General features: G+C 38.7%; 1 protein-coding gene across 1 annotated transcript in view; it reads left to right on the forward strand.

Annotated features, from left to right (window-relative positions):
• TTC29 (tetratricopeptide repeat domain 29) overlaps positions 1 to 27,438 on the forward strand; it is a 258,998-nt gene that overhangs the window by 14,930 nt on the left and 216,630 nt on the right. The window contains exon 2 of the mRNA XM_070611649.1: positions 26,019 to 26,171. The gene's annotated coding sequence lies outside the window, so the exon portion shown is untranslated. The remainder of the gene's footprint in view (positions 1 to 26,018; positions 26,172 to 27,438) is intronic.

Genomic DNA, 27,438 nt, shown 5'->3' on the forward strand with positions numbered 1-27,438 from the left:
GAAGAAGTACAAGGCTAGGACCAGTTGGTTATGCCAGTTATAGCTGACCTATAGATGAAGATTGAAGACCGGACACTCATGGTCCAGGACTCAAGTTTCCCTCCCACTTCACTGTTTGCCGTATTCTTTATTCTCCAGGCTTGATGGGATAATGAGGATGGATGGCAGGAACTGGCAATCTGAGAAAAGAGAAAAGAAAGTTGTGCTGAGCTGAGATGAGACAAGGAAGAGTCAGCGTCAGATTCTCCCTTATAAAGTCTAAGATTGAGAGTTTGCCTAGACCTTCCTAGGGACCTTTTGGCACTTTTAAACTTTGTCCTTCAGTGTATTTTCTCCTCTCCCATATGTGCCACATCATTTTACTACTTTAAGGCTGTGCAAATCTTTATAATTTATTGGTACACGTAAACATGACCCTCCTTGAAGTGCCTTATGGTAAAAAATGGAAATGAACAACCATAGTGACGAAAATCCTCCTCTTTCTACTTTCTTCTGTCACCCAAAACTCACATTCCTACAGAGAAGCAGATTCTGCTTATAGCTTGACTTCAGGAAAGCAATTTGATTAAACTACATTGTACTACAGTTGAAATGACTAATAAGATTCTTTTTAACATGTTAACAACACGTTAATTCAAATGAGCGTGTAATTAGATGCAAAAGGAGTTCTCCAGACATTACCTTCACATCAGATAAGGGATCATATTAATAGTAGTGACTAATCTCACTGGTGTGACTCTACGTGTTCGCTCATCATCTCACCCGCTTGAAAAATCTCACTGTTTCTAAAGTCTCACATGTGCTTAGGTATAAGTGAGCCAGGTACAGTCTGTAGTGTGTCTACCATGGTCCTCCTGTCCAACTGTAGCCCTTTTCATTTATATGCTGCCTGCAAACCCCCTCACTATGACCATTGTTTCTGGTGTCCTTCATGACAATGTTGGCACCCAAATCAAAAGTACTATGTACTAAGTACTATGTACCCAAGAGTATTACAAACACTCTGGAGACACAGTCATTGGGGTCTTCAGTGATTTAAAGCCATCGTATCCAGTAGTGAGGGCAATGTTTCCATTTCTAACCCTAAATCACACATTGACACCAAAGTAACTTCATGCGCCTGTGTCTCAAGGAATCTCCTAAACACAGTTCCCTTAGCTTCTTGCTTCAAGCCCTCTTTACATAGGGCTCAACTAGAAATCCCTGGAGGTGGGTCACATGCAGCAATAAACTCTCAGTCTTCTAGTGTATTCCTACCTATCTCGACCCCTTTATCTGACTCTGTGATACTTCATTCATAATAATAGTTGCCTGTAGATCTTTACACAATGAAATTTCCTGACTTTCAAGCCTATACCTGTGCCTGGCATACAGTAAGTGTTCAGTGAATCTTTGTAGAATTGACAAATAAATGAGTCAATGAAAAACATAAATATAATGTTAAGAATCCTAGTAGCAGACATAGTTTAGGCTATAGCTAGAGCCACAGCTATAAGTCAAATTTCAAGAAGAATGTGAGATAAGTACAGAGGACTTTCTGGGACTCCTAGAGTCCACTCCACTCCTCTACCTGCAGGTGCGTGCACATGTGAGCATGCACGAGCGCGCACGCACATACACATACACTACCCCAAAGAGGAAAAAGAAAACTCTTAGCAGTCCTGGACCCTCCTCTTCTTTTGGGAATAGTCCCTTTGGGGTAATGCTTGCCCTTTTATTGACAGTGGTAATCTAGGTCCGATGATTATGGGTTACTGGTCTACATGATAACCCAGGACAAGAGAATCTGTCATAGGCTTAGGAGTCAGGGGTCAGAGGGCAAAGAGGAAGGAAACAGCAGTCAGATAATCAAAGCACTGAAGGGAGCCAATCAGACCTGGAGTCAGCTACTTATTGAGTATTGAATATTTTATGAGAATTATCTGAGTCTCTGGGAGGTTACAAAACTTGCCCAAAGTCACACATCTAGTGAGGTTTGACCCTAGTTTGTGGGAATCAAGAACTCAAGAACCCAAGAAACCTCAAGATTACAGATATATCATAAAGACTGATCTACAGCAAGTCTTACAGTTTTGTGAAGATGGAAAATAAGCATGATCTGACGTTCAAGGCAGGTGGCCAGGTAATAACAAACAGGAACATACGTGAGTAAGTATCCAGGAGCTTCCTTGCTTTTGTTTTTATGTAAAAGGGACCAGTTGAAACTCATCTAGTTTATTGGAGGAAACCAGTTTAACACAGGTGTGCATAAGTAGGGACAAGGAGAAAAAGGGAAGAGAGTTAGTGTTTGGTGTTATTATGCCTACTTACCAACGAGGAAGTTGAGACTACAAGAAGTTTAATGACTGACCTGCCTAAGGCCAATATTTGCACCTAGTTCTGACTTATTTCCCACTGGTTTGGGTAGGCAAATCCTGAGAACTAATCTAGAAGGGAGACCCAGTCTCTTTAAATTCAATCTTGCATCACAGTGACAAAATGCAATTCCTATTAAAGGGGTAAGAGGCTGTTTTCACAGATGCTAAATGTAGTTTCATGTGCTAGCATCCACTCTGTCCTTGCTCCCAATGGTGTCACTTGGGGATAACGGTTTCAGGAATACCAAGCTCTAGGTACTCCCTGGGTCTCTAGGATTATGGGTCAGTGAGGTCCTAGACAATATTTTTAAACCATTTTATTGAGGTATGATTGACACTAGACAATATTTTTATTTTGCTCTGTCTCTACTGTTTTAACTACATCTCTTTTACACTATGAATGATTGCATTTTATTTCTTACTTGATGCTTTAAGGTGAATGTGTGGACTATTAACATTTGCTTTTATAAACTTTTGTGAATTCACATTACTTTTGGGAATTCTCCTCTTGTCCTAAATATTATTTCCTTTCATTCACAGAATTTCTATAGCAGACTAGATTACTGTCCATTTAAATGAGACGAGCTTTTAACGTTACTCCAGCATCCTATTTATTTAAAAAGTTTAAACTTTAAATGTTAAAGTTTTTATGTAAAATGTAAAGTTTTTTGGTTTCTTTTGAGGAAGATTAGCCCTGAGCTAACATCTGTTGCCAATCCTCTTTTTGCTGAGGAAGACTGGTCCTGAGCTAACATCCGTGCCCATCTTCCTCTACTTTATATGTGGGATGCCTGCCACAGCATGGCTTGACAAGAAGTGCATAGGTCCACACTGGGGATCTGAACGGGTGAACCCTGGGCCACTGAAGTGGAACATGCAAACTTAACCACTGAGCCACTGGGCCGGACCCTAAAATGTAAAGTTTTTAAATGTGAAATGTTTTTTAGCCTTTATATTATCCATTTCTAAACAAAATCTCTAACATTTATTTAATGATTGTTGTGTGTCTGGCACCTTATGCAGGTTACTTTATTTAATCCTTTTTCCATTATTATAAAGCAATTGTTATCAATCCCATAAGGTAGATGAATACTAATGTCTAGAAAATTTAAGTTTCTTGCCCAAGACTGCCTAAATTGGAAGTGGCAGGGCTAAAATGTGAATTTGAATTAGCAAAATGTGTGCTCCTGACCAGAGTGAGATTTTAACTGTCCTTCTCTCCTTCATTCCCAATTCACTCTCCACTGTATTGACAGTATTTTTAAAGTTATGATCATACCACTTATTGTGGTATCAATTTGCAAGGTAATATTGTAACATATTGATCAGTTATAGTCTATAGTATTCCTCTTATAGATCCAAGAGTTCATCAGTCATTTCATAGAGTGGTCTTTTAAACCTAACCATTTCCCCTTCTTTTCTCAACTGCTCTTAGAAATGTTCATCTCCTCCACTTCCTCTCTCCTGCTGCAGGTTGAGCTCCCAATATGGGGATTTGGATGCGATTTATTAGATAATTTTAACCAGAAGCACCTGTCCAAAAAGAGGTAGCCTGCCTGCTTTGCCCTGGGTAGACTTCTCAGACCAGTTGTTTTTGCCTGGAGGGGCTCTGGTGGGAGATGGCAGGGCTTCCACCACAGTAGACTCTGCAAGCTGTGGACAAGTGTCTACTTCTCTATGCCATTGATATCTCCTTACTTTGGACATAGGCAAACTCTTACAATTTTTAAGAGTTACATAGAATTTTTATTAGAGCTAGAATTGCCTAAAGAGCCAATATCCACAAAAGATCATTAGCAGATAAGAAATGGGCAATCTTTTTGATTTAATGGTTGGTTGATTTAGTAACAGCTTTTTGAGGATTTTTAAAAATCAGAAGGGAGTAGAAATCATCTAATCTAGTAACAAAAGGATAAACATATGCACAATTAATCATTTGATCTTAATCACATTAAATTTGATAGCTCCAAACGAATATAATAGCTATCAATTAAAGACACTATTTTCAACAGATAATTGAAATGTTAAAAGATACATGGAGCCAGATCTGGATGTCCCGATTTAGCACTTCTGAGGTAGGGCTTGGGTGCCCACACCAAAATATAAAAACAACTCATAGGTGAAACAGTGCACAGATGCATATATAAATGTCTATCCAGGGTTGAGACGTGCTGATATATTAGATATCAATTCCTAATAGACATGATTTGCCTTAAAATATCTCTTCAGCAGAAATAGTACTCAGTTTAAGAGAGATAAACTGTTATCCATATTGGGTGAAAAGAGAGCAAGCTCAAAGTTCTTTATGACAAAAAATAAATAATCCATCTTTTTTTTGCCTCCGTCCCCCACGCCCCTGTATTGGTAGGAGTCCAGGAGTGAGGTGAGGGAGCACACTTATCCATGGGCAGCCCAGTCACTGAAGGCCTGGCTTCTTACCATCTGAGCAATAAAGCCACTGTCATAAAAGAAAGTGCCTCCTGGTTCTCTCTCAGAAGGAGCCTAAGGGAAGATGACGTCTGGTCCAGCTGGTGAGGCAGCTGTTCTTTCCTGACTAGACAAAGCTAACTCAGTTCCTGAGGTTCTTCGAGTTGCTAGAACCACACCTACTCTGTCCTCGAGGGTCCTGGAGTTGTTTTCCACTCTATATAGAAGAGCAAACTCAAAACTCTTTCAGATTCTTTGGATTGAGCATCTTCTCACTGGGTGTAAAGAAGGTGGGAGAGCATTAAAGCTTGCTTTGGTTTTACTCTACTGCAGGGACTAAGTATTCTGTGTAAAAAGCTCATTCTTAGTTTCATTTGGGAACGAGAAAATGAGTGTTTCCTAAGATGAAGACACTGCCATGGCTCCCTTCTACCTGACCTGGAACTGATACTGTTAGAACTACGTCTGCAAATTCAGACCACAATGTGAGGACTTTACCCTCAGGAAGCCAAAGTTAGTTTACACAGGTCACTTTGATGGGAAAAGGGTAGGAAAATTATTAGATGTCCAGGTAACTTTGATAGTGTCAGGTCCCAACTGAATAGGGTATGAATCAGGCAGAGTTGGATGGTGTATGTTTGTCAGGGAAAAGGAAGTAACAGGGGAATGTTTAAATGCCTCAATTCTAGTCTCAGTCATGCTTCTAGTTTACTTAAAGACCCCACGCAAAGTGAAAAAGCATTGGCTCATTTCACTGACTTTTGCACCCTCAGTTGCAATGCAGACACATGGGAGCATAAACAGCTACAAAGAAAAATTTAACTCAAAAAGAAGACGATTGTGAAGTTGGAAAGAGAATGATGACTAATCTAAAATCACTAAATCATGGTGTCCCATTGATGGAAATAACCGCAGAGATCATTAATTCAATGTTCCTCCTTTTACAGATGGGACAGCTGGCCACTAGTGAGGCTAAGAGATATGTTCCAAGCTCCAAAAACTATTAATCATTCTAGAACCATGGTTGCTTGATTCCCCAGGTCAATGTTTTCCATTTTGTTTACAGCCAGCCTTGATTTCCAGCTAAAAGTTTTATTTCCAATACTTTCAGTGTAACATATTTACTCTCAGAGAAACTAAGTAAATTAGTTGTCCATGTGATCTTCTGTAAGTTACTCCGCCCCTCTGAACTTCAGTTCCCACATCTGTGACAGTATTGGACCAGTTTTCTACAGTATCATAATAGTCCTCTGGAATCTGAGACCGTGATTCGTGAACTCAAAGTCATTTTCAAAGCATCAGAAAAGAGCAGAGGTAGCAGTGTTTGATATATAGATACAAACTTTGGAGGCATATGTGTTGGAAGCTGAATGAACCCAAGCCTTCGATGATCTCTCTCTTCTCCAATTCCTGTTGTACTTATTGCCCATGTCTTCCATGAGGCATTTATCACTTGCCTTACCCATTTTTACAAGTACATATATGTACATGTTCACACACAGACGGATTTATTTTGAGTCCCTGGAGGGCTGAAACTATGGCTTACAGTCCTTTGAATTCTCAGTGCCTCATATATAAGGGTGTATAATAACTTTTTGCTGACATTGTTAGATGCCCCATCACTACTTTCTTAGTTAATAAGGACGTGTATGGTAAATTTATAGAGTATTTGGCATGGATCATTTTCCTGCAAGTCGCTCATGCTCCCATTGGTGTGGGACTTATGTACCTCTTTAGGTTTTCTTCTCATTGCAATGGATAAGAATGTAAGCAAGACATGGGCCTAAATACAGAACCAAATCTGCAGAATCATCAAGCAATCTAGAGGCTTCTCTTTCTTTTTTCTAACAAAAGAAAATAAACATAGCTTTATTTTTGCAATATTCACTTTGTTTAAGGAAAACATACATCATATGAGTGAATAAAAAGAATTTCTACCCCAGTACTGGAGATATCACATTGTGAGAACTTTTCCAGTCAGCCTTCCCTTTTCACCTGTTGAAGGAAATGGAGGAAATGTGTAATGGGAAAAGCTTGGTTTTATATTCAGACAGGGCTATGCGACTTAATTTCTCTGAGCCTTAGAATCTCCATTCTAAAATGGGGGTAAAAATGCCTTTTCAGGAAGTTCTTGTGGGGATTAAATGGAATAGTCCAGAGCATCTGGAATTGTGCCTGATTCATGATAAGCAGTCAATAAACTACCTGTGAGTTTTCAAGAAAAACGGACAATTGCGCTACTTCTTTATTGTTTCCCAGTCAGTCACTTTCGTCCTTCAAATACTGGTCACAACTTACTTGTCACTTTTATTCTTAAAATACCTGTCATAATACTTTTGCAAAGCTCTCTAATAAAATGGAATTTATCCTTCATGACTAGGAAGCCAAAAACATACATATACACACACACCATTGCTCTCCCAGTAGGTTAAGAAAATTTTAATATTTATGCATACATACAGTCCACAGTTAAATATATATGAATACGTATATATATACCAATATCATATGGTCATTTAAAATACAACTTCTTAAAGACACTGACTCTCGTGCTAGTTTAATGCTCTTTAGTTCCCGGGTCTATGAGAGCGCTACATAAATACTATTGTGGTTGCATTTTGTTCAAATAAGAGTTTCACTCACCAGTGAGTCATCCCTTGAATGTTTCATATTCTAAACATTTTTTCCTACCCAATCCTCATGTCTCTTCCATGCATTTGTCTTTTTACTTGCATTGTCTGGTAATTTGGATATTTTTATTTGAGATTATTTGGCCCGTGTCAGGTATTCTTCTCTACGGTCCCCAGGGTCTTGTATCTTGTTTTTAACTTCCTCTCTTTTCTTGCTCTCTTTTCATCAGATGTCATCCATTGTGCCTTACTATTTTACCCTTGGGTGTTTCAATTATGCATGAATGAGATCTGCCTTACACTTGCACGTTTTCATTTTCTGTCTAAATAACTGCACACAAGAAGGAAAGTCTCTGCATTGAACATGAGAGGCTCCTACCTGGTTGCGGGCTTGATTTGGGCTCATGCTGGTCACCTCTCCTAGTAGCAGTTTTAGAGTTGTGTTTAAACCAGCACCCTCTGCATTCACCCCTCTGCTGGTATTGGCTAAGCTTTTGCATCCAGCTCTCTCTAGCCTTCACTCCAATATTCCAGTTAAGGCACTATTTCCACATTCATATATTTGTGACTACTCTGGTTGCTTTGAGTTTCCTTTCAAACAAGAGCTAGATAATTTAGTAGCAGGTTCTCTAAGAGTCTTAAATCAATGAATAATGTTTCAGCAGCGCCAGTAAATCACTATTCCTCTATTAAGCCCCATGGTTTAAATCAGTCAGAATTTCAAACTCACCATGTTTTTGAGGAGGCAGGAAAGGAAGGAACGGAAAATATCATCTTAGCTGTCACTAAAAGGTGTGTGTGCCTAAGGTGAATATGGCAAAGAGCAAAAAGAGGATGATGACTAGGGTTGGTTACCTTTGTGAATCATCAATCTGTCCTTGAATATAAGCTCTCAGATGTCCCATTTTGCTTGTGACATAGAATTTACTACTTTTTGTTAGTTGTTGTATTGCACTTATTTAGTTATATGTCTTCAGTACCCAGCACAGTGCCTGACCCATAGAAGAAACTTGATGAATGAATGAATTACAAGGATGTTACAACTGTGACAATAAAAATAATTATGTTATGTGTTTAATTACACAGTGTAAATTCATAAAGTAAATCTGAGGTAGTTAATATAAACAACTGACCTACAAAATTCACAGCTTTGTAACTAGAACAATTTTAGGTGATCTTTTTCCTAAGTATTATTCTTATAGGTAACCCTTTGAATCCTATGCACAGAAGGACTTTAAATATGCCTATGCCATCTTTATATAAGACTTCTTTATTATTAATACAATCAGAGTAGCATGCATAATTAGAGAAAGACAACACAGTCAAGTGTTGCTTAAAGATGGGTGGATGCGTTCTGAGAAATGTATCATTAGGTTATTTTGTCATTGGGTGAAAATCACAGGGTGTCCTTACACAAACCTAGATGATATAGTCTCCTACACACCTAGGCTGTATGGTACTAATCGTATGGCACCACCATCAACGTATATGTGATCCGTTGTTGACCGAAATGTCATTACGTGACACATGACTGTGTAAAGTAACTCCTCGCTTGAGTGGACAAAGTGGATTATGCCTGCGTTTACTCAGAGTAATATCTCAGAGCCTTAGTAGGGTATTTTTTAGTCCAGCTAATTGTTTAATTCTCCTCACTTTGCAGAGCCCCAGGCACTGGCCCATGTTGTGGAAACAATCCTCAGAGGCGATCTATCAAGCATTGTCTAGGTTTTCCTAGCAGTCTCGTTTAGATGAGAAGCTAGTGCTGCGCCAGGGAAATGTGTGTTTCCTGAACTGTTCTCGCTCCATTTCATTAAAGGAAAACATCTTTTTTAACAACTTTGTGTCAAGCCCTGTAGTAGTGCCATCTGGTCCCAGAGATCAACTCTGCCTCACACAGATGACAAACAATTGTGTGTTGTCCATTGCATAGAAATATACTCCTGCCAGATCAGAGGAGGAATGTCTAGAATTCAGAACTGGTAAAATCAAACATATGTAAGAAACCTAAAAGTAGGCTGGCATTTCCCAGGTATTTGGATTTCATGAGACAGAGAATTTCAAAATATTTTTTAAAAGAATGAGCTGAACCAACATAGAACTGCAAACTTTTTATTGGAAAGTGAGGCTGTTAAAACACATGCACACACACCCCCCTACTATGACCTGTTTTCATGATAAAAGAAAGGACAGTTAATGGAAAACAAAATTGAGAAGGGCATCATTTCAGCAGTTCTTTGAGTGGAAGTGCCCTTATTTTTTTTTTCACCGGGTTCAGCCCCTGTGGTTATGGCTCTGCATTGGCAACCACCCCTGGAAACCTCCTGCCTCATCCTCTTCAGGAATAATCTCACAAGGCCTGTATTGAAGCTCTCACAGCCACTTCTGTTCAGACCTGGATGGAGATGTTTACATTTTGCTGCTTTTTAAAATAACCAAATAAAAGTCTGAGTCTGTCCTGGAAGTAGACATTCAAAATGTGCTCAACTAATACCAGAGTGACCCTTGTGTCCTGTGGAAATCCACAGAAGAGCAGCACCAGGAAAAAAACTCTAGGAAATAGAAGCATGTAAGAAAACCAATGGAAAACTGAGTTTTGCTCACTGGCCAGATAAATCTTTTCTCTCAAGAGGCTTCATTGTCATTCAATCTTGTCAATAATTACTCTTGAGTCTACATTTTTGTGGATTATAAACAAAGTATTCATCTGTGATGTGATCAACGGTGATTCTACTGGGACATGGATGAGAAGCAAAGTAAATACAAATCAACAAATGTGTGACGTTAGAAAAAGCAACACCGTCCCTCCAGGGAACTTCAGAAAGAAAAAAACACAGAAAACAATCAACCTACTCAGACTGGATATAAGAGACGATTATTAGTTAAACCATCTTAATGAAATGTACAGACCTATGTTCTCCTAGATAGATAATTAATCTGCAATTTTATTATCTCTCAAGATTTAATTAAATATTTGCCTTTTGGCTAATCAACAGCAATTAGTAAGAAATGCTTATATTCATACAACTTATGGGAAATGTGGACATAGCCTCCACTGAAATTTTAGTGGTCTTTTTAATGAAAGCAAGAGTAGGCAATAACAGGAGAGCTTGTGTGCCACGCCGGAGTTGAGAACCTGTGTATTATTAGTCAGGGCTCTCCAGAGAAAAAGCACCCGTAGGATGTGTGCGTGTGTGTGTGTGTGTGTGGTTTAGTGTGTATCTAGAGAGAAAGAGAGAGACAGAGAGACAAAGACAGAGAAATTTGTTTTAAGGAATTGGTCCCTGCAATTCTAGGGGCTGGCAGGTCCGAATTCTGCAGGTCAGCCCAGCAGGCTGGAGACCCAGGGAAGAGCTGATATTGCAGCTCAAGTCCTAGCGCCACCTAGAGGCAGAATTCATTCTCCCTCCGGGAACTTCAGTCTTTTCGCTTAATCCGCTTTATTCAAAGTTTGCTGATTTAAATGTTAATCTCGTCTAAAACATACCTTCACAACAATATCTAGACTGGTGTTCGACCAAATATTCAGATATTGTGGACTAGCCAAGCCAACATGTAAAAATTAATCATCACAATCCTGGAATGAACAAAAAAAGAAATGAGAATACTTATTTAAATGTAGAAGGCTTGAAATAGATGGAAAGGTAAATATAAAGGTACTTGATAGATAAAGTCTCCTTTTTTTGCTTGAGGAAGATTAGCCCTGTGCTAACGTCTGTGTCAGTCCTTCTCTATTTTTTTGTATGGGGGTCACCACTACAGTATGGCTGGTGAGTGGAGTAGGTCCACACTTGGCATCTGAACCTGGGCTGCCCAAGTGCAGCACGTGGAAATTTAACCACTTGGCCAGGGGGGCCGGGCCCAATAATGTCTCTTTTTAAGTACCACACTTCTCAGCACAGAATTCGGAAAAGGAATTTGGATTGAAAGGAAAAATGTAATAATGGGTAACCGATCTGGAGTCATCTGTATCTTAAGAATGTCATCTTGAATTTTATGCATGGATATACACTCATGGAACCTAAAATATGCACATGTAGTATACTTTCGTTGTCACCCAGCAAAACATAAAACAGCCAGGAAAAAGAAGGGGCACTTGTTACAAACATAAAGAATCAAGAGTGTCATCTGTTTCATAACTTGTCATAAAATGATGACTTTGTGATCCTCAGCGTGGTGCCACTATTTCATGGAAACCAGACAACTATTTTTCTTTTTTTTTTTTCCTGAGAAAGATTAGCCCTGAGCTAACATCTGCCAATCTTCCTCTTTTTGCTGAGGAAGGCTGGCCCTGAGCTAACATCTGTGCCCATCTTCCTCCACTTTATATGTGGGACACCTACCACAGCATGGTTGATGAGCAGTGCCATGTCCGCACCAGGGATTGGAACCGGCGAACCCTGGGCCGCCGAAGCAGAATGTGCGCATTTAACCGCTGTGTCACCTGGCCGGCCCCAAGACAACTATTTTCACAGTCTTAGTCTCCTTGGAAAATAAAAATCAAGGGAGTAAAAGAATCATGGATGATGAAGAATTACCAGTGTACTTTGTACACTGGGACAGTGGTGAGTGATTTGAGCATATAAGAAGAAATTTTGAGTAACCCTCTGGTGGAAATTTGTTTTGCCTTAATGTAGACTATCTGATACTTCCTTAAAAGTAATTTATAAGCAGGAAATCCTCAACTACAATCCACAGTAAACCATGGTTTGGGGGAGAGGGGAAAAGTCAGATCCCCATCTTATTTTTAACCAGAGCAGGTCTGATTTAGACACCAAGTTTACCAGAATTCATTTGTAAAAATGATCCCACTGCTAAAGAGAGCTTGAAAAATCACTGTTGATCCCATTTATTCATTTAAAGATATTAAAATTATTTGTATGTCTATAAAATGAGCAGAGAAGTGATGCTGAGGCAGGGCCCTGGCTATCCCCAGGGGGGGCCTCTGCTCTGGGCAGATCAATTTGGAAAAAGGCACTCCCTCTGTGTGGTAGCAGCCCACCAAGCCGACCAAAGACTTGGCCAATAAAAGGTGGCTTTGTGTGAAAAAAATACGTCACCCAAGGGTGACTCCCTTTTCAAAAGGTAAAAAAATTAACAAATTAAAAAAAATAATAAAATAAAATATCTCTTCTGAAATTGGGCAACAAAACCTTGAGTAAGATCCAATGGCTGCACGTCCTCATTTCTAAAAGAGGAAACAGTAATGGCAGCTGCTTCATTAAGTTGTTGGAGGATTATGAGATAGAACATGAAAAAGTGCTCGTGCAGTGCCTGCTTCACAGTAAGCATCCATTCCATGTTTATTACTATTGAGATGAGGAGGGACTTTTTTAAAACCTTGCTATTGATTTCACTCAGCCAAGTTACTTTTAAGATCTGAACTAGGTTACTCTTCTTGCATCTGCCAGCACACTTATTAATTGATCAAACTTAGTTTTTCCTTTAGAAAAATATGAAGAAGGAAAGTAATTTCCCAGTCTTGGGCACTAGAGCAAGAGAAAGAAATTATTGTTTAAAAAGAGAAAAAAGTCATCCTTCCCTCCAGGGCTTGTAGCCCTGGCTGGGGCACAGGACAGACAAGTGGAAATGGGCTGGATTTCAGCCCCACTTTGCACCCCCTTCCCTCAGGAGCCTTTGTGCCAGGTCTGAAGCACACAGCGATGTTTTTGACCCTGTGCTGCTCCTGAGGGGTCTCAATAAGGTATTTAACTCTTCCGTATCTGCTAGGTGAATTAAATCTGGTATCTTTCTCTCCTTCTGCTGATGGAGTTGATACCAAGTTACACAGCACTACCTAATAGATTGATGTATATAGCTTTTTAACAAATAGAACTTCAACTCATGCAGCAGCACCAAGAGATTGATTGTTTGGGGGGAATAATCCATTTTCTACTCCCACATTCTGCCCACCCTTCCTAGAAGCTGCACCTAAAACAGCCAGGATGGGGATGGATGCAGATACAGGAGATGAGCCAGTAGAAGATTCACCTTTGCAGGAAGACGGGGTTGATTGTTTTAGATAGTCCACCTTCAGGACAGACCTTTCTGGGGGTTTCTTCCTCTTCCTCAGCCCCTCTGTCCATTGCTCTCAGGATTAGAAAATTCCTCCTTGTCCTTGCTAGCAGGGAGAAAATGGCTGATAACTCTGGGCAGAGGCTGGGTCACAGAAGTAGGCAGTCACTTGGAAGGATGGGGGGAAACGGTTTTAAAGACCAAGGGACTGGGAAGGTCTGGGATTGGGTTGGTGGGGCTGAGACAAAAGAGCCCAGGGAGATGGGCTCAGCAATGGCCATGGAGTCTCTGTAGTACACTAGGAGTGAGGCTATGGGGCCCCGGAAAGGCAGTGGGGGTAAGTTAGCCACCTCAGAAAAACAATCCCTGGGACTCGGGCCCTTTGGCATTTGTATATATTGGTGCGGATTGAATGACAGCTCTTCAGAAAGGAACTGACTGATTACTCTGCAGGAGTGTCTGTGAGTGCACATGTCCATGCTCAGAAGTAGATAGCAATACATCATTCTTCCTGTCCCCCATCTAAAGATCAACTATTGCCTATCAATACCTGTTCATTGCAGAAGATGGAAAGGCAAACAGAATCATGCACAGAAACAACTCACCAGCAGACCATTTTTATTTTCAGTTACAACTAGACCTTTTGCAGTAAGAGAACCAGTGTCTCAGTTTTGCATAAAAACTTCAACTAGTTCTGGGGAAGCCTGGCAAGTCATTATATTTCAGAAAAATTGTTCTACCAGGTCCAGATTCCCTTGGGTTCTTTGAGACTTTATAACATGGTGAAGGTTTTTGATCAGCACCGAATAAATATGTTAGCGCTAATGCTCGGTTACACTGGGGCTGATTAGTCACTTTGTGGATTTTCTGTAACCTTCACTTTCTCTCCTTTTCTGATTTTTGGCCATTTCACTGCTCATTAGCAACTCCATGAGAAATAAAAGGAGATAAAACTTAACTAAATTATGTTCTATTATTTCACTCTGATTTCACTAGGGGGAAAGTTGGACATGGTGACTGAAAAGGCAGTGCAGGGCTTATTGGTGGATTTCAGTGAGCCACCTTGTCTTTGAAGGAGAGAGGACATATTGCCCTTCTTGTGTCTTGGGGAGAGGCCTGACTTTGTAAGAGCTGGGCGGCCTGCGTTCTTCTTCCTCCATCTTCAGCTGGATGATCGTTTCATCTCTTTGGACCTCACTTTCCTCAGTTGTAATTTGGACTAGATGATCTCCACTTGCCTAGAAAACTTCCATTGAGCCCCTAACAGTTATAGAAATTCATTTGCCACTAAGCGTCCTTACACCTACCAAATCTCCTTGTGACCATTAGTCATCGTTTTCTGTGAAAGTTGGTTCAAAGTTCGGTGCAATTTTTTGATCATAAAACAGAGCCAGAAATCTGGCCTTGCTCTCATTAATCCTTTGCTTCGTCACATGAGTCACATGATCTAACCTTCCTACAGACCCCCTAGCCTGTTACTATTGTCATGCCTCACTCTCCTTGTTTTCAAGTACTAATCAGAAATGGCCTCCTCTTCCAAGTTTGTGGCTGAGTGTGTGAACCGTACTGTGAATAGCTCCCTCATCCCACAGGTCAGGGCCCCAGCTCTCAAATCCACCTCCTCAGCATCTGTAAGCTTCAGGGTATGCAAATGCTGACTCTTATTCTAACGTAACTCAAACATACTATTTCTGCCTCTTTTAACACTTTAGTTTTTTCTTGCAAAGAGTCCTGTTGCTATGTGGAGTCTTTAGCCAGAGAATGCAATTGTGGTCTGTTTTCCTATTTTCTGGTATTAGCAGGACAGCTGTCTCTGAGTCTTTTGGGACTCACTTTGACTTTATCCCAAGTTCATTCATGACGTGATATATGTTTCTTCGTATGGAACCAGCATTCATAACCAACTATATACATGGATTGGTAAGATAGAAACTTTCGGAGTAAACTAGTTAACATAGCTCATTTATATACACTTAGATACCAAATGTTCACTTGTTATATAGTGTAAACTAGAATCATTTTGGTGAAATGTAGATCACATGGAATATAGCTTAATTTCTCCCATAAAAAAGTATTCATGATGAATAATTATTTTTATTCCCCACCAATTATTCACCATGTTGTAAAATTTTGTTTCATTCTCATTTTTTCACTTCTTATATTTTTTATAATTATTACAAAATTTATTATGCCCGTGCTATTGCTAATGATAACTAGCAATGGATTCTTCTGCTTCTGTGAGGATAAACTTTCCTTGTCGTCCATCAGACTAGATTCTTTTTCTTTGCCACTTTCTCCATTCTGTTTCACTCTTTTTTACCATAAAATATTTGTTTTCACTCTCCTTCTGAAAAGACATATTGAAGTTTCTAAAGCTTTCAGACCCATACTGCATACCTGTGTCTTGAGAAATAGTTAGATGCAATGAAGGAAGTTTGATATCTTTGTAATAATAATTTAATGGCTGTACTACTTGATGTTAGAAAATTCCTCAAAGTAAAATAGTCCGAATGAGATTACAATGTGCGCAGTCATTAAGAATATCTGATAGGCATGGTATGAATTATATATTTAAATGTGTTCTGACTTAAATTTAAAGCATTAGATTAAACAATTCTCTATAGAATAAATAGTACCTTGACCTAGATTTTGATTATTATCTTTCATTCAATCTCGGAGAAGACCTTCAAACTCACTTGCCTGAGGCACTCGTGAGCTCCAGGTTTTCTTGCGCTCATGAAAGAAAGATAAGAGTCACTCTTGAGAAATGAGAAATCCGACAGTAAAAACTCAGAATGGGATTACCTCTGTTTCTTTTAACCAAATCACAGCTTTGTAGACCCTTAGTTCATTCTTATCAATCTATTTGACTCTTTAACCATAATCATGATACTCAACTGGCTGTCATGTGTTAGCAGTACTACAAATGAAGCGTAAGAAAGAATATGGTTTAACTGCATCCCATTAGGTAATTTTATTTGGGAAGTAATGATTTCTAACGACTAAATTAAAATTGCTATTTAAACAAGTATGACTAATGGCTGAAAGCCTGGAAGCAAAGAGACCACATAACACCAGTAAAGGGTGAAGGCAAGCTAGTAGAGTCAGTTTGCCAGGCTGAATCAAGGGTTCCAATGGAAACGGGGCAGTGGTGAGGGGGCCGTAGCAAGGCCTGCCCAGGTAGGGGCTGGCCCCTAAGACGGCTGCAGTGGCCTTCAGCCGACCTTTGCTTTACTATATCCACATCACTCCCATTCTCAAAATTCCAAGCAAATATTAAGTACCCATTAAATAATAATTTTATGAATGTTATTGAAGACAGTAATAACAGCCAATTAGTTTAGATGTTGACAAAATGAAATTCTCTATTTTTAGTGTCAGAAAGTTGATATGTTTATTTAATTTTTTCCTTATTACATAGCATGTTACACTTCCTCCCTCACTGATCTTCATCTCATTCTTGGTTTTAACTGTGATCAGTATTCCAATTACTTCCAAATATATGTATCATTAATACTGAATTCCAGAGCTGTTTGTTCAACAACTTCGTTGACATTTTCCCCCGAATATCTCACTGACATCTCAAATTGGACATATCAAAATAGCACCCTGGATTTGCGCTCTCTCTGTTCTCCCTGCAAATGCCGGCTTTACCTCTCTCAGATTTCTCCATTTCAGTAAAGTAATCACTATGATTTAAACTGCTGAATCCAAATGTCTAGGATTTGGTAGACTGCATTAAAAGTTTTCTTGGCTCTTCTCCTTTTTCACCATACTCCACTTCTACTCCTCTAATGGAAGCCACCTCATTCTCTCACCTAGACAGATGAATGCAGCTGCCTTCTGAGAAGTCTCCCTGTCCACTCTTGTCATCTTGTAGCCCACCCTTCACGAGTAGCCAGGGAACTTTTAAACATGTCCAAAAATTGTGTTACTCCCTTGCTTAAATCTCTCCAATGACTTTCTAACATACTTCTGATAAAATCCAATTTCCTTACCATGGCCTAAGGTTCTGTATAGTCACCCTTCTACTTCATCTCTGACATCTCACTACCCACCAGCCAAATGTGTATTCTAAATGTTGGGCCATGTATTAGTTTTCTATGCTCTGTGACAAATTACTACAGCCTTAACAACTTAGAAAAATGCATCTATTATCTCATAGTTTCTGTGGATCAAGAGGCCAGGCGTGGCTTAGCTGCATCCTCTGCCTAGGGTCTCAAAAGGCTGTAATCAAGGAATTGGCCAGAGCTGGCTTCTCATCTGGAGCCTCAACTAAGGAGCATCCATTTTCCCACTGGTATGGATTTTGGAATCATTGGATTCCTTATGATTGTAAGATTCACGGAAGCTTGCTTTTTCAAAGCCAACAACAGAGAGAGAAAGACTTGAGTGAGTCTGATAGAGAGAGAGTCTTATGTCACATAAAATAATCACAGAAGTGACATCCCACCATTTTTGCCATATTCAATTTTTTGAAGCAAGTCATAGATATCACTCATATACCAGGGGAGGGGATTATCCAAAGGTATGAACATCAGGAAGAGGCAATCATAGGGAAGCACCAGAGTTGTCTTTCTGCCACCAGCCCACATACCAACTCTGCTCCCACCTCAGGAGCCCTGCCTGTTCTAGTCCATCTACCTATGATGCTCTCCCTTCAGATCTGTACCTGACTTCTCCATTCCATCATTCATTCAGGTTTCAGGTCAAATATCACTTTCACATGGAGCCCTTCTCTAATGATCCAAAGTCCTGAAATCATCATGTTCATTTATTTCTGTCTCCTATTCCCCCCACTAGAATGTAATGTTCAAAAGGCCCATTAGACTGGAGATGGGTATGTCTTGTTTAGCACTGTATTTTCAGCACCTAGAAGTGGTATGTAACAGTATAATTAATGTTATTGGGTAGATTTAAAGTAATATTGGAATAAACAGCTGATAGTTCATAATTTTACTTGGGATAAAGAACTGAAAGAATTATAAGCTTTCCATCTGAAAATTAAAAAAAATAAATTTGTCAAAACCTTATTTGAAAAGTAGCTTGCTAAGGAGAAGAGCAAAATGTAAAATACAGTACTTGGAAGACTGAGGTCTAAATTAAAATCTATAATTATTAATACCTTCTTATTTTAAAAGGATTATGAAGAAAAAGGATAAGTAAAATTTATTTCTGCAATGATCATTTTATCTCTAAATATACAATACCTATTTATATGAGAATTAGAGTATCCATGTATATCTATATTCATGTGTACATATAGTATGTCATTTTGTGAATTTTGCAGATTCTAAGCACAAAATCTTATCTTAATTAGATAATTCCTATGTCTTTGCAAGTTGGAAAATAGACAAATTAAATGGCTGTGATGCTCACTGGGATAGCAGGAGATATTGAAGTGAGCTGTTCTGTAGAGTTTCAGGTAAAGGCTGTCCTTGTTGGAAACTGTAGCTCAGTGTCTGGTTTACAATTTTGCAGATTCAAAGACAAATATTTACCAGTTCACCAAGAAATAGTCAGGAAGCGGAAACTGATCTGCATGAACCAAAATTTTAAAAAAGACTAGTTTATATACCAGATTGCCAATTTACGTTCAAATCTGTATTTGCCAAGGCAACAAATTCTGACTGTTTACTTAGGACATAATTCCTATTTCACAGTGGAAAGAAAACTGTAGATCAGAAAGAAAACCGGTGAGCACGGAATGAGGAAGGAGTCAGATGTCTTTGAAAGACTCGTCTGCCAGACTTTAGCCACCTGGAGGATTACATTACTCTGGGGAAGTCTCTGGCTAAATAACCGCAATTGGCCATTGGATTCAGCCTCAGTTTCTCTGGAGACTGCTGGGGACACTTGGCAAATTCCTTCTCATCCACTGCCTTCTGCTGGTTTTATCAGTCACGACATTATCTCTTCTAGGCAATTTCTATCGATTATAGACACAATTCTCAAAAAACACAACTAGGTCTTTATAACCATAAGTCCTCAGTCTCAGAGGCAACACGAACCATTTTGAACAATGGGCTACTTTTACAGGTGCTTAGTCTGCCCGTGCGAGTTGACTTATAGCTTTCTGTCTCACTTAATAACCTCTTCCTCTCACTGTGCTCAAGCCTCTTGATACACTCTCTTCGGTACCTGTAGCTTCCTATGAGTTGTCTATATGTGTTAGTCTTTATTAAATAATCATCTGCTTAGATAGTTTTGGTGGCACTAACAGGGAAAGAAATGAAAATTATTTTCATTACGAATTTCATCAATATTTGACAAGAATAAACTGTTGGAAAATATCTGAACTTTTCTGTCATAATTTTCAGCTTTTTCTCTCTGGAATGAAAAGTGATAAAGGGGAAAATGGAAACACTGAATAAGCAATTTGGGTGTCAAATTTCTTGAAAATATTTTACTCTTCCTTCAGTGCGTCGTTGGAGCAGTAAAACATGACACTGATGTGCTCTTCTGGAATTTTCGTGTTTAATGACTTGCTCCATCTACTGAGAAGGCTTACAATGGTAGTGTATTTGATCTTCAACAGCACTGCTGTCTGCATCTCATCATTCAGTCTGAATGTTTGGAATTAGGAGAGATAATTTGGAGAATTTTCAAGGCTTATTTTGTATTTCAAGTGAGACACTCAATTTTTTTTTTTCCGTTAGGAAACCAGTAGGAATCATCAACCCAGCAAGATTTTGTTTTTAAAAAAATATGCCTTCCATCTATGAATTTCATACAAAATTAAATGCATCAAGTTCATTTTATTTGTGGTAAGCTCTTATTCAGTAAAACAGCCTGGTCAGAAATCCTTCTATACCTTTAAGGATTTCTTCTTTCCACAAAACTACCTGCCACTTCAAAAGCAGTTCTGAGAGCAGAAGAGAGGGAAGTATGGGGCTGCAAGAAAAAAAAAAAGAAAAAGGAAGAATCATGTACTGGAGCACTCAGGAATTCTGGAGTCATTATCTTTTGCAATTTAATAAGATTTCTTTAAGTTTTCCTTCTCTAATCACCCAAGTTAACGTCGTGCACTTCTAGATGAACTATAAAATGCTACGTTATACTAGTTGTTGGGACTGGTGAAGGAACGACCTGAGCAATGAAAGAACCAGACCAGGAGTTTTGGAAGACAGGAAGGGGAAGCAGCAGTGATTCCAGTGGTAGAATCCAGACTGAACAAGGTGCTGAGACCAGGCCATTCTTTCTGGAGAGAGGGACTGATGAAGAGCAAGGGCAAAGATATAAGCAATACGTTAATGGGGTGAGAAGTTCGGGATGCTTGGGGCAGATGATATTAGAAGTTTCAATAATCAATATAGCTTGCTAATCAAAATGATTGCTATTGTCGGTAGGTGGTAGTCAATCCAATGACATGGAGACTATATTAATGATGTGATTTGGAAGAGTCGTGAGACCTATCACCTTCAAAGGGATCATTCTCATCCGGGAGACATAACTAATCAAAGTCAGTAGGGCATAATGATTAGGAGTCAGAAAGTCTGAATAAATCCCAGGTCTGCCGCTTGTTTGCTGGGAAAACTGAAGCAATACAGAGCTGAGTACATGCTGTACATCTGTGAGTAGCTTCACAAAGCAGAGGCTGAGCTAATCCTGCTCGGGCCTGGAACAAGTTACTCAGCAGTAGGGTCAGTATCTGGCAGATTGGTGCTGGCCTTGAATGCATTCAAGGGCAACGTGCTCTAGTCCGGGCAGTAAGAGACAAAAGTCTCAAAATTTACCCATTCAAAAGAGGCAGAGTATTAATCAGGGACTTAGTTGCAAAGAGCGGACATCAACTCTGGTTAATACATGCAGACACAATTTTATTAAAATCATATTGGATCCCTCACAGAATATTCACAGAGACAGAGACCAAACATGAAGCCTTAAACAATACCCCAAATCATGCTTCATAACTGGTCCTGTGAACACTTTTGTGCCACAGAAAGTCTGAGGGTGCAGAGACCCAATCTTGGACTTCTAACTCCATCAGTGCTGGTCCCGGGCCCTAGACAGTGCTGCCTTTGAAAATGGGGCATGATGGCTCTCACTGCTTCCAGCCTTGCCATTTTCTGTATGATCATTTTGTATTTGCATGACTTACTTCTAGTCCAAAGCCTGAAACAGATGTACCTAATTGGCTGAAACTGAGAATGTATCCGTGTCGTCATTGCAAAGGAGTCTGGGAAAGTAACTTTCTGGAATATTGAACTTCTATAGCTGGAAGTGGACTCTTTATAGGCACAAGATTTCCCAAATTTAGAAAGAAGGTTCAGATGCTGGGTGACCAAAAAAAAAAAATGACAAATTTCCACTAAGATCTACCACTCTGGGTGCCAAACATCAACATACACCATTATTTCTATATTTAACACATATTTAAAAAGGAAAAGTTACTATTGTTCCCAGTGCAATTCTCCTTCACACAACCAAAATGACGATCATTCCATCCCTTAAAGGGATTAACCAAAAATCTTACCTGTTATTGCATTCAGAGCCAAGTTCGAAATTGCTTAGTAACGTTTGTTCTCCCTCAAGTTCTGGTGTGATCTCATCTCAGTATTTTAGGTACATACAAGTTTGTTTGTTTCCGAAACTTGTCATGACTTGAGCTCAAAATACCAGGCAGCAGACTCAGGAACATATTCGATGGAACCAAAATGTATCATTTGGTAGAATCATTTCTCCCTTTGGTACTAGGAGCTCTAACTCAGCACATTGTAGGTTTGTGTTGCTGAGAAGCAAAGTTTTGCAAATGAGCTATTAGGTGTAATACCAAGCAGTACCACTCCCTCTCCTACCTCTGGGTTCTTGGACCCGAGTATCCAAGTAATAAAGAGGCTTAAAATAGAGATATTATCAAGAGAAGTCCATGGTCTCTAAATTGGCCCTCATAAGCTGGCCCTTTCTGGATGGACCTCTCTAGTCAAACACCTGTTTCTCAGTTTTGCAGATCCAGAAATGTGACTTTGCAGAGTACCCAGTGATGATCAGCGTTAGTAAAGGCTTTAACCTAAAGTAACCAAACTCACACATGCTGAAACATAAACCAAATGCCAGCACATTAACTTACAGTGAGAATATAATTTCCAGGAGAACATAAATATTCATGTCAGTTAATCAGAACATTCTTTGCGTCCATTTAGGGATCTCTACATAGAAAAGGAAATTATACCTATGAGGTTTCTTGGTAAGCATGAGATAAGAGGAAAGAAAATTAATTAAAAATTTGATTTAGAAGAAAATCTTTGGTGTCAGATAGACCAAAGTTTTTTGTAGAATGTTCTTGTAAGTAACCAATTTCACCCATAGAAGATTGATGGCTTTTTAATTTTATTTTCAATTAATGACTTTATTTCAATCTTCTTGAGTAGCATTCATAATCCTCTCATGTCCTGACTATAACTAATACTATAAATCAATATCTCTCCCAATTATAATTCTAAACATATTAAAGAACATGTTATCATGCGTTGAGTTTTTCATTGTTTTGGTTGGAGCTCAGAATTTTATATTGCTCCATGGTTTTGGGGTTGGACTCATCTTCCACATCTCTCTGTTTTGTATTCTAGAATGCATGTGTATCAAGTAAGCCATGGTATTCTGCCATTCTATTCCCCTCAATACACTTGGCACATTTCTACTCATTTTTCAAGGCACAAAAGTCACATTTTAGGCACTAACCCTCTGTGAAATCTTTCATGACTGCCAAACTTCCATCCAGTCCTGGGCAGCTGCATGGTCCCTCCTTGAGGCACTCAATGTGATGTCATCTTTACAGCATTTGTCACATGGTACTGTGACCATCTCAGGACTGGGATGATCCAGAGACAAGTATCTGCCACTATGGTCTGCGCTGGAGGCAGATAACTAGTGGGGTGTGAATGCCTGGGAGGCTTGAGGTCATTACCAGAGGAGATAGTCAGATCTGAGTGGTGAGTTTGAGTGAGGAGCAGAGAGGATTAGGAACAGATTGGCTGTGGCGGGTGGTCTAGAATTTAGACCATCAAGAAGAGAAGGATATCAGTCTGGTTCTCTCTGTACTGGTGCAGATGGGTCGCAGAGCTTGAAAGCAAAGAAACAATGGTCTCTTTCACATGTCTGTGTTCACCTCTGGACTGTGAGCTCACTGAGGACATGGCTTACCTTTGTATTCCTGCCCTAATAGACTACCTGGCTTGTTGAAATGGATAGATGGATAGATGGATGGATGGACGGATAAAGTTAGACTTTCAAACTTGGTGCTTAGAACTGCTACTCCATATTTTTTTGTGTCTAATTCAGCTTTTATTTACACCTTTATTAATAAGTTGTTTCCCTGTGAGACTATACTAGAAGTTATAGTAGAATTTTACCAAATGTGATATTTGTCATCTTGTTTATGACAGTCTTTGAGAAATATCATTATATTCTATATTTTTGTTCATGAATTTAGAATTCCCTCTGCATATATACAGTTAGATTTTTGTGCTTGGAAAATAGAAAACTTCATTTCTGAATTACATTGGAAAAATACTAATATGCCTCTTAACATCTTAAAATGATATTTGTATACACATAAGCAGCTGGATAGAAGTATATACAAGTATATGTTTATTATTATGTACACACATAATTAAGGTTTTAAGAGATTTGACAACTATTGAAGCGTGTTATTTTGTGAAGATTTGTCTCTACGTATAGAAAACATTCCCATTGTAGATTTATTTAGTGTATGGAAGCACAAAATAATGAGTAAAATTAACAATAAAGCATATATATATGTTCAAGTTCAAATAATATTTTTAAAAATTAGCAGATTTAGCAGTCTGAAAAAAATATAGAGTTGCATCAAACAGAACCAAAAGTAGGAAGACGCTGAAACAAAAATGGACAAATAAGTCTTAATATCAACTGATGTTTATGAGAAAAGTTATGAAAGAAAGTTGGTTCTTTGTATCCTTTGGGTTTAAAAACTATGTGATTTTGGAGCCAGCCCTGTGGCATAGTGGTTAAGTTCACATGCTCCACTTTGGCAGCCTGGGGTTCATGGGTTCAGATCCCGGGCACAGACATACACACCATTCATCAAGCCATGCTGTGACGGCATCCTACATACAAAATAGAGGAAAGTTGGCAAGTTGTTAGCTCAGGCACAATCTTCTTCAAGTGAAAAGAGGAAGATTGGCAACAGATGTTCGCTCAAGGCCAATCTTCCTCTCCAAAAAAAAAAAAAAAAAAAAACCGCAATGTGATTTGTAAACATTGAGAAAAAAGAAAACAATTCAAACTAAATTTGAAACCAAGGAAATACACATTAGATGTCAAGATGTCAAACACGGTAGCTTAGATTTTTCAAGCTAGATCTTGAAGACCTTCCAAGCTTCCTAGACATTGATAGTTTTAAGGAAATCATTCCCCAGACCCTCAAATTTCAGATGTGCTCTTTCTTATCATTGGTGTGTCTGAGTACCCTGCTTGTGGTCTGCTGACTCTCCCTTTCCACTCCCCTTTCATGTTACAAAATCTTGCCAAACAAAGGGACAATTTGAGAATGCATAGTTCTAAAATTATTTGCTGATTCTATTTGATTGAATCCTAAAAGTTATTTTTTCTAGGTTCTTTTACTGCAAAACACTTATAACAATTATAAGAGTGTTATACATATTGGGAAAATCTATAAAAAGGCTTTCAGTATAAAAATTATTACTCGCGTGTATCAATAAGCAAAAAAATGGCTTTTTGTTTTACCATAGAATATCTAGTGCAGTGTACTGTTTACGTATGATCCATAAATATTGGCTAGATTTGTCTACCTGATTTATCGTAGAATTGGAAAATATTTAAACCTCAAAAATATTTTATAATATTTCAGCCAGGTCAAAAAAAGTCATCATTTGACACTACCTAAATAGAATATTTTGGCCTTAATTTTATAAACTAATTTTATCAACTCTCTGTAACAATAAAAAAATTGTAATTATGTATTTTCTTTAATGCAATTCCTTAATTGAGACTTAGAGTTTCAACTATTACCTTAGAAAATGTATAATGTTCTAAAATGTTGGGTGTGAATAATTGATATTATCATAACTAATACCTACTAATTCGTATTTTTTAAATAAAATTTTATTATCTCATTTGTATCACCTTATACTTTCTTAATTATTGTGTGAATTAGCATTCTTTAGTTGTAAGTAATACAAATCAACTCTGGCTAGCTTTACAAAAATTAATTCATTGAAATATCAGAGGACCACAAAATCATTGTGATGGTTTGAACCAGACTCAGAAACGGGGGACATCAGGGCAGATCCTGGGAATGGAAAACAAGAACTAGAGTTATTATCTCAGGGCAGGAAACAGCTGAAGACAAGATCAGAAGCCATAATTCATATCAGCCTCCAAAGTCATAAGATATGCAAATAACATTTTGGTTGAATGTGCAAATTTCAACACATTGTCCTTCACCTTGGAATATGTGTCTGTCTAACCCCCTTAAAAAACTTCACTGAAGTAAAAGACTCCTGTGTTTTCATAAAAAGTATCTCATGCCTTTTGGCATGTATTTATAGTACCAAGGCATGGAGGGTGCCTGCTATTTCTCGCTCTCCAGGTTCTATCAGACTACCTATCAGTGCAGTGATCCAGCACGATACCCTGTGAGATGGCAAGACAATCATGGGCCCTGCGAACTAAACTGCAGCAAAGAGCCAGCACTGACAGATTACTGAGCTGGAAAATAAAAGTGCACTGCTGTCCCTGCCAGGTAAAAGCAAATTGCTCCTGCTTTTTTCTATTAATCCAAATATGGGGTGGAAGGCAGTATATGCTGCATACCAGGTTGCTCCAGCGAGAAAGCTCTACAAGGAACAGCAGCACAATTTGAGTTACCATCTGATTAACCTTTTATTCTTCAAGATGTACACCTATTTTGTCTAGCTAACACAGAGAATTAAATGGGAATATGCAAAGAATTATCTTGCCTAAATTTTCCAATATGAAATTCTCCCAGAGGTGCAGTATTATTTTGATTTACTATTTTGGTAGAGAAGGCTCAGGTTAGTGTGTAGCTGATACATGGTAGCTTTTTGTTTATCTCCAGTGATTCTTGGCGCCAGAGTACTCTCCCTTGGCCAAGATAAGAACAAACTGTACTAGTTGGTGGTACATAACATGCTGCTTAAAGTTTGAAGCTCCCCTGAATGCACTCTGTACTAGCTTGTCTAGATTGCTTATTAAAAATACATAGCTTGATAATCTGCACCTGTTTTACCTGGTTCCATAGCATGGTTTTCGCTATGTGATCAGTGAAGTATGAAAGATCCTTAGTGAAAGGAACCCTTGTACATTGTTGATGGGAATGTGAATTGGTGCAGCCATTATGGAAAATAATATGGATGTTCCTCAAAAAATTAAAAATAGAACTTCCATATGATCCAGCAATCCCACTCTTGGGTATATATCCAAAGGAAACGAAATCAGGATCTCGAAGAAATATCTTCACTCCCATGTTCATTGCAGCGTTATTCACAATAGCTAAGATTTGGAAGCAATCTAAGTGCCTTCAATAGATGAATGAATAAAGATATACGTATATATATAAAATATATAACTGAATATTATTAGGCCATAAAAGAGAAGGAAATCCTGCCATTTACAACAATGTAGGTGAACTTGGAAAGTATTATGTCAACTGAAATAAGCCAGACAGAGAAAGACAAATATTGTTTGGTATCACTTATATGTGGAGTCTAAAAGGGAAAAAAAGGCCAATTTCTTGGAAGCAGAGAATAGAATGGTGGTTGCCAGAGGTTGGAGGAGGGGAATAAGGAGATGTAGGTCAGAGGGTATAAACTTTCAGTTAGAAGATGAATACGCTCTGAGGGGCACAGCACGGCGACTAGAGTCAATAATACAGTATTGTATACTTGAAGTGTGCTGAGAGTGGGTCTCAAGTATTCTCACCACACACACAAAAAAAGAGTAAATATGTGAGGTGTTGGCTGTGTTAATTATCTTGATCTTAGTTCATT

Source organism: Equus przewalskii, chromosome 2, assembly GCF_037783145.1.
Source record: "Equus przewalskii isolate Varuska chromosome 2, EquPr2, whole genome shotgun sequence".
NCBI lineage: Eukaryota > Metazoa > Chordata > Mammalia > Perissodactyla > Equidae > Equus > Equus przewalskii.